The following is a 13447-nucleotide window of genomic DNA, read 5'->3' as shown; positions in this document are numbered from 1 at the left end:
CAGATTTCTAGTGCATTCCCTACCTGGTGCCTGAAGCTCCAGGTTCTCAGACGGCACACAGAGCTAAGGGAGAGTCCGCAAAAGGAAGACACTGACCCTCCGACAATAACAGCACGGAGGAGATGTTGCGATTAACTGGGTGATGAAAAGGGACGGGACCGCACGGGGACTTCTCTGGAAGAGCGACACCCGAGCAGAGGTCTGAGGCACAGCACGCGGTCACCTGCGAAGCATGACTCCCAAAGGGAGGACCCAGGAAGGAAGGTGGACGCGCTGCGGAAACTGAAGAGGGTCGCAGGGCCTGCTGCGAAGAAGCGCGACACTGACGGGCAGAGGGGGCGACCCCAGGCGGACTCTGTGATCTACGCTAAGCATTTGAGGCGTTGTCCCAAGAGCAATAAAGGTAATGACTGAGCTTTAAGAGTGACGTGATCAGACTGATATTGATAAAACACGGCTTTCGCTGTAGGACATGAGAGAGCAAGCGTGGAAATGAGCGCAAAGGCCGGTGAGCAGAGGGGACGGGCAAAGGTGCCAAGTGGCTCACAGATGCCCACAGGGATTCCTAGGAAATGTCCTCCTTCTCCAGGAGGCAGCAAGTGGAAGAGAGGGCTGAGGCTGGGCAGTCGAGGGATGAGTCAATTCGATCCCAAACGCCTCTTGGAAGGAAGCAGACACTCGGCCTTACAGAATTCTGCGCACGGCTTCGAAGAGAACTCTGGCACTTGTGGATTTAGTGTTCCATTGCACTGCTCGGTTAAGAATTCTGCACTCTTTTGTCAAAATAAACCAAAGTTTTACCCAGGAGATTAAAAGCTGTACCAAGAAAAGAACTTTCCGTTTGCTTTTCGCCCTCGTACGGCTTGTGCACGTGCTCTTCCCAAGGAGCCTTCCAGCAACTTCAGACGAAAAAAAGGAAGTGAACTTGGGAAACACTTTTGCAGTTGACCACAGCTAGACCCTGGCTAGACCACAAGAAAAGAGGGCCTTATTAAAAGCATCTTAGCTGATGGCCCTTTCAACATTTACCAGTCGCGTAGGTCAAAAAACAAAAGATAAATGCTATTCCCCAGGTCTAGTGCCTCCATCAACACGGAGGAAATGATGAAAGCCCTAGATTACAGGGGAAATTCAGCAACGGTGCCTTTGGGAGAAGAAAGCTGACATTCTGTCCTCATCCCTTCAAAAACATATCCCAAGCAGAAAGAGATCCTGGATCAAAGCAATCTTTAAAGGACTAAAAGGTCTCAGAAGCACTGCTGCCTGCAGGTGTAAAAATAAAGTGGCAAAAGTATACTGGCAGACCAAATTAGTGATCCCCAAACTTCCTTTTAGGTTGGCCCAGTGCTCTTCCTATTAAGACTCTAGAAAGTCCTTGAGAGGGCACCTCCAGTAGTGTCATTTGTGAAAAACCAAGGCGACAGAGAGAACACCTAGTAAGATAATTAGTGGATTTTAGGAGCGGGGGAAAAAAACAACAAAGTAGTGAGACGGACAAGGGACAGGTCTGCCCCCTCTAATCACTACCACACGACGAGCAGACAGGCCTTTATGGTGATTTACAGGCAAAGATGAAAAAACTTCACGTTTTTAACAAAAGCATCCCCACCTCCATCTCCCTGGAAGTTATAACCCTTTACTTTGTTATAATTGGGGTTTACCTGCGGGGTTAATTTCCCACTGGATGTAAGCCTATGACCATCCCTACGCTGCAGGCAGCATAAAACTGGGGCAGAAAAAAAAAAAAAAAAAAACCTTATGCATCAGGAAGCAGAGTTTCATAGTTTCATCAGAAAGCTCTGAGTTCAAACACCAGTTGTACTATTTACAAGCTACAGGACTCCAGGCAGGTTACAGAAACTCCCTGAGGAGTGCCCATCATGGCTCAGTGGTGACGAACCCGACTAGTACCCATGATGACACGGGTTTGATCCCTGGCCTCACTCAGTGGGTTAGGGGTCCGGCATTGGCAGGAGCTGTGGTGCGGGTCACAGATGCAGCTCAGATCCTGCGCTGCCGTGGCTGTGGTGCAGGCCGGCAGCTGCAGCTCCGATTCAGCCCCTAGTCTGGGAACGTCCATGTGCTGCAGGTGCGGCCCTAAAAAGCCAAACAAAACAAAAGAAAGCCTCTTTGAGCCCCCGCCAGGGAAGAGCACCGCTGGAATCGGCCGCCGTCAACTCCGACTTGCATGTTCTCTTATCCTCTCCCGCTGCCCTTGAAGAATTCTCGGGTCTCAGATGCCACCTGCCGACCTGGAACCCCAACATCCTGCCTGCTCCTGCCCCCGGGGGCCCCCTCGTTCTACCAGCCAGCCCTGGGTCTCCCCCTCCCAGCCCCCCAGACCCGTCGGCTGCGCGGAGGCGCCCACCCGTGTGCCCTTCCTCCCCAGCTTCCTCTTCTGCGTGGGGACCTCCGGCTCCACGTGACGACTCTCAGGTCAAGTCCGACTGTGTCTCCGCGTTTGAAGGCTGCCCAAGAGGCCTTACTTCACCTACGGCAGCCAGAGCCATTCGCTGACATGTAACTACCATCACCGGTCAACGGAGAAGTCACTCTACCCGCGGGACCGTGCCAAACACCCGCAATAAGCGTACGTGATCCTCCAAAACACCACCCCCCTTGCCAACCGCGGACGCTGCCTTCTGACGCTGCTCCCAAAGGACGGTTCTCAGCTGCTGCATCCGAACTCAAAACCTCGCTGTTTGCTGTTTCTAACACCGGAGCGCCAGGAAACACGTCTCTAGGCTGCTTTTAAAAATGCTGAGGCCTTGGAGTTCCCGTCGTGGCGCAGTGGTTAACGAATCCGACTAGGAACCGTGAGGTTGAGGGTTCGATCCCTGGCCTTGCTCAGTGGGTTAAGGATCTGGCGTTGCCGTGAGCTGTGGTGTGGGTCGCAGACGCGGCTCGGATCCCGCGGTGCTGTGGCTCTGGCTTAGGTCGGCGGCTACAGCTCCGATTCGACCCCTAGACTGAGAACCTCCATATGCTGTGGGAGCGGCCCTAGAAAAAGCAAAAAGACAAAAAAAAAAAAAAAAAAAAAATGCTGAGACCTTGTGGCCTTACGATCACCAGAGTATCAATCAGTGAACACGAGACAAGGGCACTATTTCATCGCGCGCAGGGCATACTCCACGTCCCTGACGGAATTAAATGCATCCAGAAGAGGAAGTTGGGGCACTCGGAACCCGAGACTCGCTTGGCGTTTAACGCGTGGTCAGTTCAGAGGCCATAAGGAAGGGCCGGGGCCATCAGCCTTTTCTGGGCTGGACATCACGGCGCAGGGCACCGTGGCCATCGCTGGAGCCAGCACTGGGTCTTGTGCTGGTCATCCATGCTTTTATGACCATCACGATGACCCTCTGATTATATCTACAATTCCGAAGTGAGTCCACCAGCCAAGTCTTTCCCGTCACACTTCTTCAATATACTTGAAATTCTGCCCTTCCAAGGAGACAGACAGAGGGGGTCGCGTTTCTATCACCAGGTGATAGACTGACCTCTAGTGGAAACTAGAGAAATTACTGACCAGGCTTCTCGGCCAGCCCTCCAGTGCAGTTAGCGGTGTCAAAGTCAGGACGCTGTGAAAGTGATGTTTAAAACACTGGATGACATGTACTTGGGATTTCTTAATACGGTCCAGCCAGGCGTCACAGAATAGGTTTAGGAGCAGACTCTCTAAGCTCAGCGCTGCCCCTTTCTGGCTGTGTAAGGATCGTCTCCGGCCCCTCTGCCCACCGTGAAACGGGAAAATAACAGCGTCTACCTCACCGAACCTCAGAGAGGCAAGTGATGCAGAATCACTGGTTGTTCCCACTGGTGCTTAGAAGAGATTGTGACTGCAGGTCAGTCATCATTTCAAGGATGTGAAGAAAAGTCAGATCCCGGCAGGCCGGCCCTTCCTTGGGTTAGGCTCTAACGCACCAGGGCAGCCCCAGTGCAGTCGGCCCTTCCATCTGCAGAAACGCGTGGGCTCTGCCTGTATCCACAGGACAGAACGAGCGAACTCGACGCAGGTGACATCTGGGGAAACACGCGGAAGCTGCTGTTGTCCCGGGGCAAAGCCTGGTGGAAACCGCCACACGCGCCTTCAAACACAGACACCTGCAGCTCCAGCCCGGCGGGCCCCTCTCGCGCCCGTGTCCACGGCAGGCACAGCGTCTGCCTCGCTGCCCACTAAACCCGAATCGCACGTGTGGCCCGTCCCTACCACGCACTTACTCGCGGACGGGGCGGACGGTGCAGAGTCCTAACTATTGAAAGGCACATTCCGCGGGCTCTAGAACCGCGTGTCCAATTAACAACAAACGATGCCTTCCCACCAAGTGAGTAACATAACTTGCGACTCTTTTTCCAAGGAAAGTCACATCTGTAATTATTTTCAGCTGAAAGAAAAGCCAATAGAATTGGAAAAGGATCTCTAATTCCTGGGTTCCCCTTTACCGCAAATAGTTATCGTCCAGAAAAATGGCTTGTTTTTCCATAAAGCAATACGATCACTCTAATCAAATGAATATGGTTCTTAGTTATTTCCATCACTGTCCTGAGGCACCCTAATTCAGTTCGGTTAATTCCAATTTTTTTATTCTGTGAACACTCTAAATTGAAATAAAAAGTTGCAATTCAGTTATTCCATACCAACGCAAACCTATTAAAATGACATAAAAGTTCCTCTAAGATCTTAGTCACAACATTTCCATGTATTTACTACAAGAGATAAAAGGACCGACCTATGTAATTGGAAGCATAAATTGTGGGTAATGTTTTATATGTGTAAAGCTGCAACTCGGAAATACTTACAAAAATGAATACTACAATGCGGTTAAGTAAATTCTAGAAAAATAGCATATGTACCATAGAACACTTCTCTCTATAATTTAAAGTCACCAAGAAACCTAACACGATTAAAGCATATAGTATTTGAAGATAACAGCAAAAATTGGCTGCTTTGAAGTTTTCGAAAAGGTCAAGTTTATCTGGAAATATAAAAGCGATGCAGCCTCTCCATTACAGTACGTGATATTTCACTAAGCACAGTGCCATAAAATGACGTCCCTGAAGAAGTCCCTGATACCCACCTGTCTCGAGCATGTGATACAGCAGAAGGGAGGACAATTTCGATGCTGCAGAGGAAAAGCTCACTCTCTCACACCTCCTCTGCAGATGCACCTAAGGATATGCTTGCTGTGTTACCTTCTTATTTTTCTTGTACTCAATCAATCCTTGTATTTCTTAAGATTGAAACAGTAGCAGTTCAGTTCTACCAAAGATTCAAAAGAGACAAGGCAACTTAGGTACTTAGGCAAAGACCTAAAGAAAAGTATTTATTGGTATAAGTTTCCTTTTCAGAAATTGAAAGATACAAAGTTCAAAAAGAATGAAGCCCAGTTCTCAGCAGGAGTATTTTCTAAAGATCCACCAGGTGATGCCTCAGTAAAATCACAAGGCAAGGATTTACCAAGGTCTGTTCTGTGATTCTCTGCAGATTCCAGAATGTATTTGTAAAGACAAAGGTCCCAGAAAGTCAAAATAATCTTGAAAAAGAAAAAACTGGCTTCAAGATGCAACACAGAGCTACGGTAAGAAAGAGACTGCAGAACTGGGGTAAGGAGAGACGAACCGCCGAAACAGAACAGAGATTAACTGATTTTCAACAAGTGCGACAAAGTAACGGTGAATTAGAAAAGTCGGAAACAACTGCCTATTCATATGGAAAAATACTCTTTAACTTTAATTCCTGTCTTCCACAACATATAAACATTAACTTGAAATGAATGATATGTATAAATGTGAAAGCTAAAAATAAAAAGATTTTAGGAGAAAAGAGAGAATATTTTCATGACTTTCAGATAAGTTAAGGGTTTCTTAGAAAGAACATGGAACACACTAATCACAGGAGAGAGTCGATAAATCTAGTTTTTAGATTAGATTTTATCAAAACTAAAAACTTCTGCTCCTCAAAAAATACCAGTAAGAAAATGAATAGGCAAGCCACAGACTGGGAGAAAATATTTATATAATACATGTTTTTAACAAAGGACTTGTATCCAGAATTATAAAGAACGCCTATAACTCAATAATAAAAACATAACCCATCACAAAACAGGCAAAAGAACAAATATCTTACAAAAGATGAGCAAATGGCCAATAAGCATATGAGAAAATTCATGAAATTGGAGTTCCCACCGTGGCTCAGCAGAAAGGAATCTGACTAGTATCCATCCATGAGGACTCAGGTTTGATTCCTGGCCCCGCTCAGTGGGTTAAGGATCTGGCGTTGCTGTGAACCGTGGTGTAGGTCACAGATGTGCTTCAGATCCAGGCTGCTGTGGCTGTGGCGTCGGTGGCTACAGCTCTGCCTGGACCCCCAGCCTGGGAACCTTCCTATGCCGCGAATGCAGCCCTAAAAAGACCAAAAACACAAACAAAAAAATTCACGAAATCATTAGGTAAATGCAAAGTAAAACTATAAGACACTTCTACACGCCTTTCACAGAAGTTAAAATTAAAAAGACCAACAAAACCAATATTACGGAAGATGTAGAACAAGAACCTTCTCATGCTGCTGCTGAGAATACAAACTGGTACAATCACTTCAGGAAACAGTCTGACGCTTTCTTATAAAGTTAAAACTACATCTATCCTATGAACAAGAAATCCCCATTCGGTACATGGTAGGTATGTAGCAAAACACTAAAATAAAATCATGTCCACAAAAACCTTCCACCAATATGTTCATAGCAGCTTTAGTTGTGAGAGCCAAAAACTGCAAACACCCAAATGTCCACCAACAGGTGAACGAATAAACAGAAGCGGTGTCTCCACACAAGGGAACGCTGGCCGGCAATAAGAAGCAATGGATTTTACGGTAAACACGACGACAACGACGAGGCTGAATTTCACAGTGAATACAAAGAGACAGAAAAGGGTACTGTAGTATAATTCCCAGTGCAAAAAGTTTCAGAAAACGCAAATTCGCCTACTGGGACAAATGATCGGGCTCCCTGGGGACAGGGAGTTGTCGCGGAGAGGCAGAGGCAAGTACTGAAGGGGCGTGAGGGAACTTTGGAGGGTGATGGGGGCACTTACGGTCTAACTGTGGTGATGGCTTCACAGGTGTAACATTTATCGAAATCAATCAAATTGTACACTTTAAGCATATACAGCTTATTGCGTGTCAGCTATATATCAACAAGGCTGTTAAAAACACACACACTGGAGATTTCTGCCTCTAATTAAGATGGAATAACAGGTGGCATATTTACCCTTCTGCCTTAAAAGGCCGGAGCTGGACAAAACACATGACACGGTAGTTTTCAGATAGCACACAACTGACAACACAGGCCTGTGTGGGCTGGGAGGAGGAAAACAGACCGTGAGTTCCACAAGTTTACCAGCGCGCTGCCGAGCAGCAGTTTCTGGGATGCATCACAGGAGGAGGACGTCCCTCTCAACAAGGCCCAGCAGTCCAAGGTAGCTGCAAGGGGAAACTCACAAAAGGAGAGCTCCAGAAATTTACAGACGGGTCCCCGTGAGTCTCTGGCTAAGAGCCGATAAGCACCAAGACCAACCAAGACAAAGCTGGAAGACCGCACGCTCTGTGAAATGAACCAGCTGCAAGAAGACAAGCACTGTGGAAACGACCTGGACCAGGGGACGAGGAGAATGTACAGGAGAGGCTGCGGAGGCGGCAGGAACGGGACGTTATTGCTTAATGGCCACAGTTTCTTTGGGGTGGCGAAAAGATTCATGGGTGTATTCGGGACGTACATGGTGGTGACAGCTACAGAACACTGTAAATATAATTAATGCCACTTAACTGTATGCTTAAAATGGCAAATTTCATGTCATACGTATTCTACCACAACAACAAAAAATTTTCAACCCATCCAAGGCTGAAGAGGGTGGAGGGGGAAGAGAGCCTTGAGAAGAAACAGCAGAACAACTCCCAGAGCAGATGCAAGATTGGGGGCCGTTTCTGTCCACACCAGCCAGAAAGCAGAGACCTCATCATACAGAGCAGTGGAGAGAATTCTCTGAACGGGTCCATCTTAGCATTAGAGTTAAATGAGCCCTATTCCAAAGGCTGCTCTGGACTGCCCTAATTAAGCTAAAATCAAGTCTCAAAAGGTGGACACCAAGCAACCTAATCGCATACCAGACCAAAATCCAACACTGGGTAAAGGAAGTCGACTAAATCCATCAACCGACATCATGAGAGTCATAATGCCTGGCCTCCAGTGAAAAGCTGCCAGGCGTGCGAAGAGTCAGGAAAATTTGGCCCCCCGATGACAGAGACGACGGAACTGGCAGACAAGAACGTTAAAGTGACTCTACAGAGGTGCTGTGCATGTGTAAAATGACAGAGAACTACATGGCCAGGATTGAGGGCATGGGTGATACTGTTCAAACCACCCGAATGGGATTTCTACAGATTAAAAAATATATATACAGTGCCTGGAATGAGAGACGGAGTGAACAGGATTAGCAGCAGATTAGATACTTCCAAAGGAAAGGCCCGCTAATGTGAAGACACAGTCAAGGATCTACCTAAAGGAACCCAGAGAGAAGGAAGGCGCCAAGGAAAAATAAACAGTGCTTCAGTGGCCTGTGGACACTGTCAAGCATCCAGCACAAATTTAAATGGAGCATCGAAAGGCGAGAAAAGAGAGCAGAAGAGACAAAGAAATAATGCCTGAAGCTTTTCCAAACATGACGAAAAACTACAAACCCACAGATTCAGAAGGTTCAATAAACTTCAAACTGAATGCCCATTTTTTTCCAAAAAAACCCCAACAGATTAAAAAACACTGTTAACTTCATCAAAATTTTTAAAATTTTGCTCTTTGAAAGACCCTATTAAGTATTAAAAAGACAAATTATAAACTAGGAGGAAAAATTTGCAAATCGCATATCTGACAATGACTTGTATCTAGAATATATAAAGGATTCTGAAAACTCAACATTTAAAAATCTGATTAGAAAATAGGAAAAACACATGAGAAGACACTTCACCAAAGAAGACACACAAACGGCAAATGAGCACATGAAAATAGGACTAGCATTATCAGCCATTAGGGAACTGTGAGTTAAAGTCCCAAGGTACCACCCCTCCACATGGCTAAAACAAAAAAGTGCCCATGCCAAACGCTGGTTAAGATGTTAGCATATTAGATCTGCGGTATTGGCAGAAATGTAAAATGACAGAGCCGCTAAAACGGACTTCTCGTTCACCACAGCATGGTACTCTTGGGCATTTGTCCCAAAGAAATGATAACTTACATTCGCAGAAAAACCTGCATATGACTAGGTGGCCTGATGAGTACTAGATAAAACTGGAAACTACCCGAAGGCCTTTAACAGGCTAACCATGAAACAAACGGTGGTATGTCCACACCAAGGAATACTACTCGGTAATAAGCAAAAGAGAGAGAGAACAAACCTCAGGGGAATTACACCAAGTGAAAAAAGCCCAAATCTCAAACTATAATGCACCTTCTGATTCCATTTTCATCACGTTCTTGAAATAACAGAATTATGGAACAAATGAGTGGTTGCCAGGGGTTACGGACGGGCAGAGGTGGGTATGGCGGTGCCGGAGGAGCACAAGGAAGAGAATCCAGTTCGGCATCTTGACTGCAGCGATGCGAAGCAAAACTACACACGTGCAAAAAGTTCTACAGAACCACACACACTATACACACACACACACCCCAATTGCTGTACGGAAGGTCCCTGGTATCGATGCTACCCTACGGTCACGCAGGATGTCACTCTTAGAGGACAGGCAAAAAGTGCACAGGAGCCTCCGGCCCGCTTCTACGCAACTTCCTACACGTCTGTTACATGGGAGGCAGATACCACAGAAACGAACTCAATCAAAGAGCTCGCCAACCAGTGACAAACCACCATTAGCAGACGGCGTAGGGAAGGTCTGGGGGAAGCCGTACCCGAGAAGCAGAAAGCAAGCACCTGAGGTCGAGAGGATGAAGAGAGATCTAAGAGGAGGACTGAGGGGGCGGAAACAAACAGCGGTAGCTCCCCAACCTCCCATCCTCTCGCCGTCAGCATCTCACCAGCGTCTGCGTCATTCGCACCCGTGCTCAGAGCTTTGCAGAGACAAGAAAAAAGAAGAGTCTAAACTCCGAGCTGATCCCCCCCCCCATTCAAAGCGAGAATTGCAACCAACGATCAAAGTAAGTGTGTTCCTGTCGCGGCTCAGCGGTTAACGAATCCGACTAGCATCCACGAGGACATGGGTTCGATCCCTGGCCGAGCTCAGTGGGTTAAGGATCCGGCGTTGCCATGAGCTGTGGTGTAGGTCACAGATGCAGCACGGATCCTGTGTTGCTGTGGCTGTGGTGCAGGCTGGCAGCTATAGCTTCCATTCGACCCCTAGCCTGGGAACCTCCATATGCCACAGGTGCAGCCCTAAAAGCAAAAAAAAAAAAAAAAAGCTACGTCTGTTCCTAGGCATTCACGCTTTCATTTTTTTTTTTTAAGTACTTTCCAAATTACTTGATTTTCACAAAACCATCTAATGTAACAAGAGGAAATAAATAAACCTAAAAAATTGACACTGACAGTCAAATGTTATACAAATGAGCCTATCTGATCATTTCACTTTTACATACCAAACAACACAAGCCATAAACTGCTGGAAAGCCTACGTATCAATTAGACAGCTCTAGGAGTTCCCATTGTAGCGCAGCGGAAATGAATCCAACTAGGAACCATGAGGTTGTGGGTTCGATCCCTGGCCTCACTCAGTGGGTTGAGGATCCGGCGTTGCCATGAGCTGTGGTGTAGGTCACAGACAAGGCTCAGATCTGGCACTGCTATGGCTGTGGTATAGGCTGGCAGCGACAGCTCCAATTCAACTCCTAGCCTGGGAACCTCCACATGCCATGAGTGCAGCCCTAAAAAGACAAACGACAAAAAAAAAAAAAAATTACCCAGCTCTAGTCCAACCACACTTGGAAGGGAGGGCAGTTGGCTATGGCAGGAGCCAATGGGGCAGAACAGGGGCTGTGCGACAAGAAGACTCCTTTAGAAGGAGCCCCAGAATGCTAGCACAGAGTTAACAGAAAGTACTACACTAGCCGATATGACACGACTGCCAGATTTGACATCACTCTATGGCGAGCAGTCATTATCCAGCAAATGCAATGCAAGTCAACTAAGAAGTTCTATTTCTAGACAAGAGAGTTTAGTTGTTTCAATAATTAAGTTCAATAATTACAGTAAACTAAAGGTTCATTTAGTATAGATTCTAGAGCTAACAACTAAGAAACAGAAAATAGCCATAAAGAAAAATTAACGGAGTTCCCATCGTGGCGCAGTGGTTAACGAATCCGACTAGGAACCATGAGGTTGCGGGTTCGGTCCCTGTCCTTGCTCAGTGGGTTAACGATCCGGCGTTGCCATGAGCTGTGGTGTAGGTTGCAGATGCGGCTCGGATCCTGCGTTGCTGTGGCTCTGGCGTAGGCCGGGGGCTACAGCTCCGATTCGACCCCTAGCCTGGGAACCTCCATGTGCCGCGGGAACGGCCCAAGAAATAGCAAAAAGACAAAAAAAAAAAAAAAAAAAGACAAAAAAATGCATAATTAATAAATGAGAATATTATAGATCAAATTAAAACCAGTCTTGACTCAAATTTCAAAAGTCTGTATGACTTCCCACCAGCTTTATTTATTATTTCCTATTTACGCAAAATGTGCTTATTATAAGCAGAATAAGCTCCGATACGTCTCCTGGCTCTGCCATGCCACCTCCTTAAACTTGTTCCTCTGGGCACAGAAATATATTTTCTATGGTCTTTGTGCTTAGTTTAAGATATTCGATATCACTTCTGAAAAACAGTGATATCTTCCCAAAAACAGGAAAATAAAAGGACTGTGGAATATTAATGTTTATCTTCACATTCAGGTTCTGCTCTACCGGGCAGAAGCTGTAAAGACGCATGCACTTCACCTGCGCCCCTCTCCAATCCGCATTTTACATACAGATCTTAAACATTCCCTTCTGCCCACTTTCCGGATGCCCTCCATGGCAGCAGAGCCACTACAGCCATTTTCATGTGGCGAACTTCCTGCACGAGCACCGCACCACAACCCTACGACAGGTCCAATGGGACGGGGCCTCTCCAGGAAAGCTTTTCCGAAAGTGCAGCAGGAGTCATTCTTCCTTCGGAATGAAAGTTTCACTCTGCTGAGTAAACGACTGCTCGCAGGCAGACACTCCCTCCACGTCAGCCGACGGGGCCGTAACCTCGTCTTTTCCCACTTTTTCTGCTCTCAGCAAGCCTTTGCATGCACACGGCGGCAGCGCTTGCCACGGAGCCCTGCTGATGGAGAAGCACTCGTGCATTTGCTGATTTCTCGCACGCCCGTACCTGGGATGAAAACCCTTCCTTGGTAGTAAGAAAGTGGGGCTCTTCCTGCAGCGAACCTCACCATATACTTACTCAGAGCTCCCCCTGGTTCTTGTTTACCAGAACCTCATGTGGACTCACACAGGCACAAAATAACCTAAATTCAGAGTTACTCAAAACAGCATTGGTAGTCATGGCAAAACACTGGGAAACACCCAAATGCCTTTTCAAAAAGCATTAGTGGTGCATCCATACAGTGGGTTATCATGCAGCAACTGAAAAACAAGAGACTTTTTAAAAACTGGAACAACCTCCTAGACACTGTTAGGCAAAAAAAAGAAAAAGAAAAAATCGAGGTGAAGGCATATGGTATACTGCCATTCATGCAGAAGAAGGGTAGCTCATATTTACATATAACAAGTATTATTATATATGCGCACTTTATACTAGTAACTTACACACACACCTCTGAAGACACACTCACTGTAGGGGCGTAAGTGTCAGGAGGACAGGGACAAAAGGAAGATTTTTCCACTATATTCGCTTCTATTTTTAAATTATGTACCAAGTTCAACTATTATCTATTCAAATAATAATTAAACTTTAAGCTAAACAAATCCAAAGTGTGAGAGTTACACGCAGAAGCTCTGCCACTTACCAGTGTGTGGCCTCAGGCAAGTTTCTCCAAACTCCAGTTTCCTCATCTGTAAGAGGGGGGTGATGACAGTTACTGGGAGAATTAGTTTAAATCGAGCATATAAACCACTCAGCAGAGTTCCTGGAAAGCGTTCTAGTCAATGTTCCACTGAAATCGCACTAGAGACCCGGAAGTCCCAGAGCTACAGGCACCACGGATCACTTTTCGCCTCCTTCTTCTTCTCAGCGAGCAAATTCTGCTGGCTCCTCTTTCGGAAAGACACGCCTTCCACCCAGTTGTGCCCACTGTGCAGCCCCCCAGAGGCTGGTCCAGACCCCGACGCGTCAGCTAAAGGGTTTGAATTTCAGGAGCAGGTCGATGAGGAGCCGCTGCACAGCTGCCAGGAAACGCAGCACATCTACGTAATCTCTACCGATTAC

The 13447-nt window shown here is 46.7% G+C and overlaps 1 protein-coding gene across 33 annotated transcripts in view; it reads right to left on the bottom strand.

The window, feature by feature from the left end:
- Positions 1 to 13447, bottom strand: part of STK33 (serine/threonine kinase 33) — a 151433-nt gene that overhangs the window by 124621 nt on the left and 13365 nt on the right. For 22 of the 33 annotated variants that reach the window (XR_014814454.1, XR_014814456.1, XR_014814457.1 and 19 more), the window contains exon 2: positions 13029 to 13074. The exons of the other annotated variants lie outside the window; for them this stretch is intronic. The gene's annotated coding sequence lies outside the window, so the exon portion shown is untranslated. The remainder of the gene's footprint in view (positions 1 to 13028; positions 13075 to 13447) is intronic. 33 annotated transcript variants of the gene reach the window in all.

This window comes from Sus scrofa, chromosome 9 (assembly GCF_054392235.1).
Source record: "Sus scrofa isolate SSC_HxYL_T2T_F1_AM1 chromosome 9, Sscrofa_HxYL_maternal_Yorkshire_Landrace_v2.0, whole genome shotgun sequence".
Taxonomy (NCBI): domain Eukaryota; kingdom Metazoa; phylum Chordata; class Mammalia; order Artiodactyla; family Suidae; genus Sus; species Sus scrofa.
Note: the sequence above shows the minus strand (reverse complement) of the source record. Positions and strands in the feature narration are given on the sequence as shown.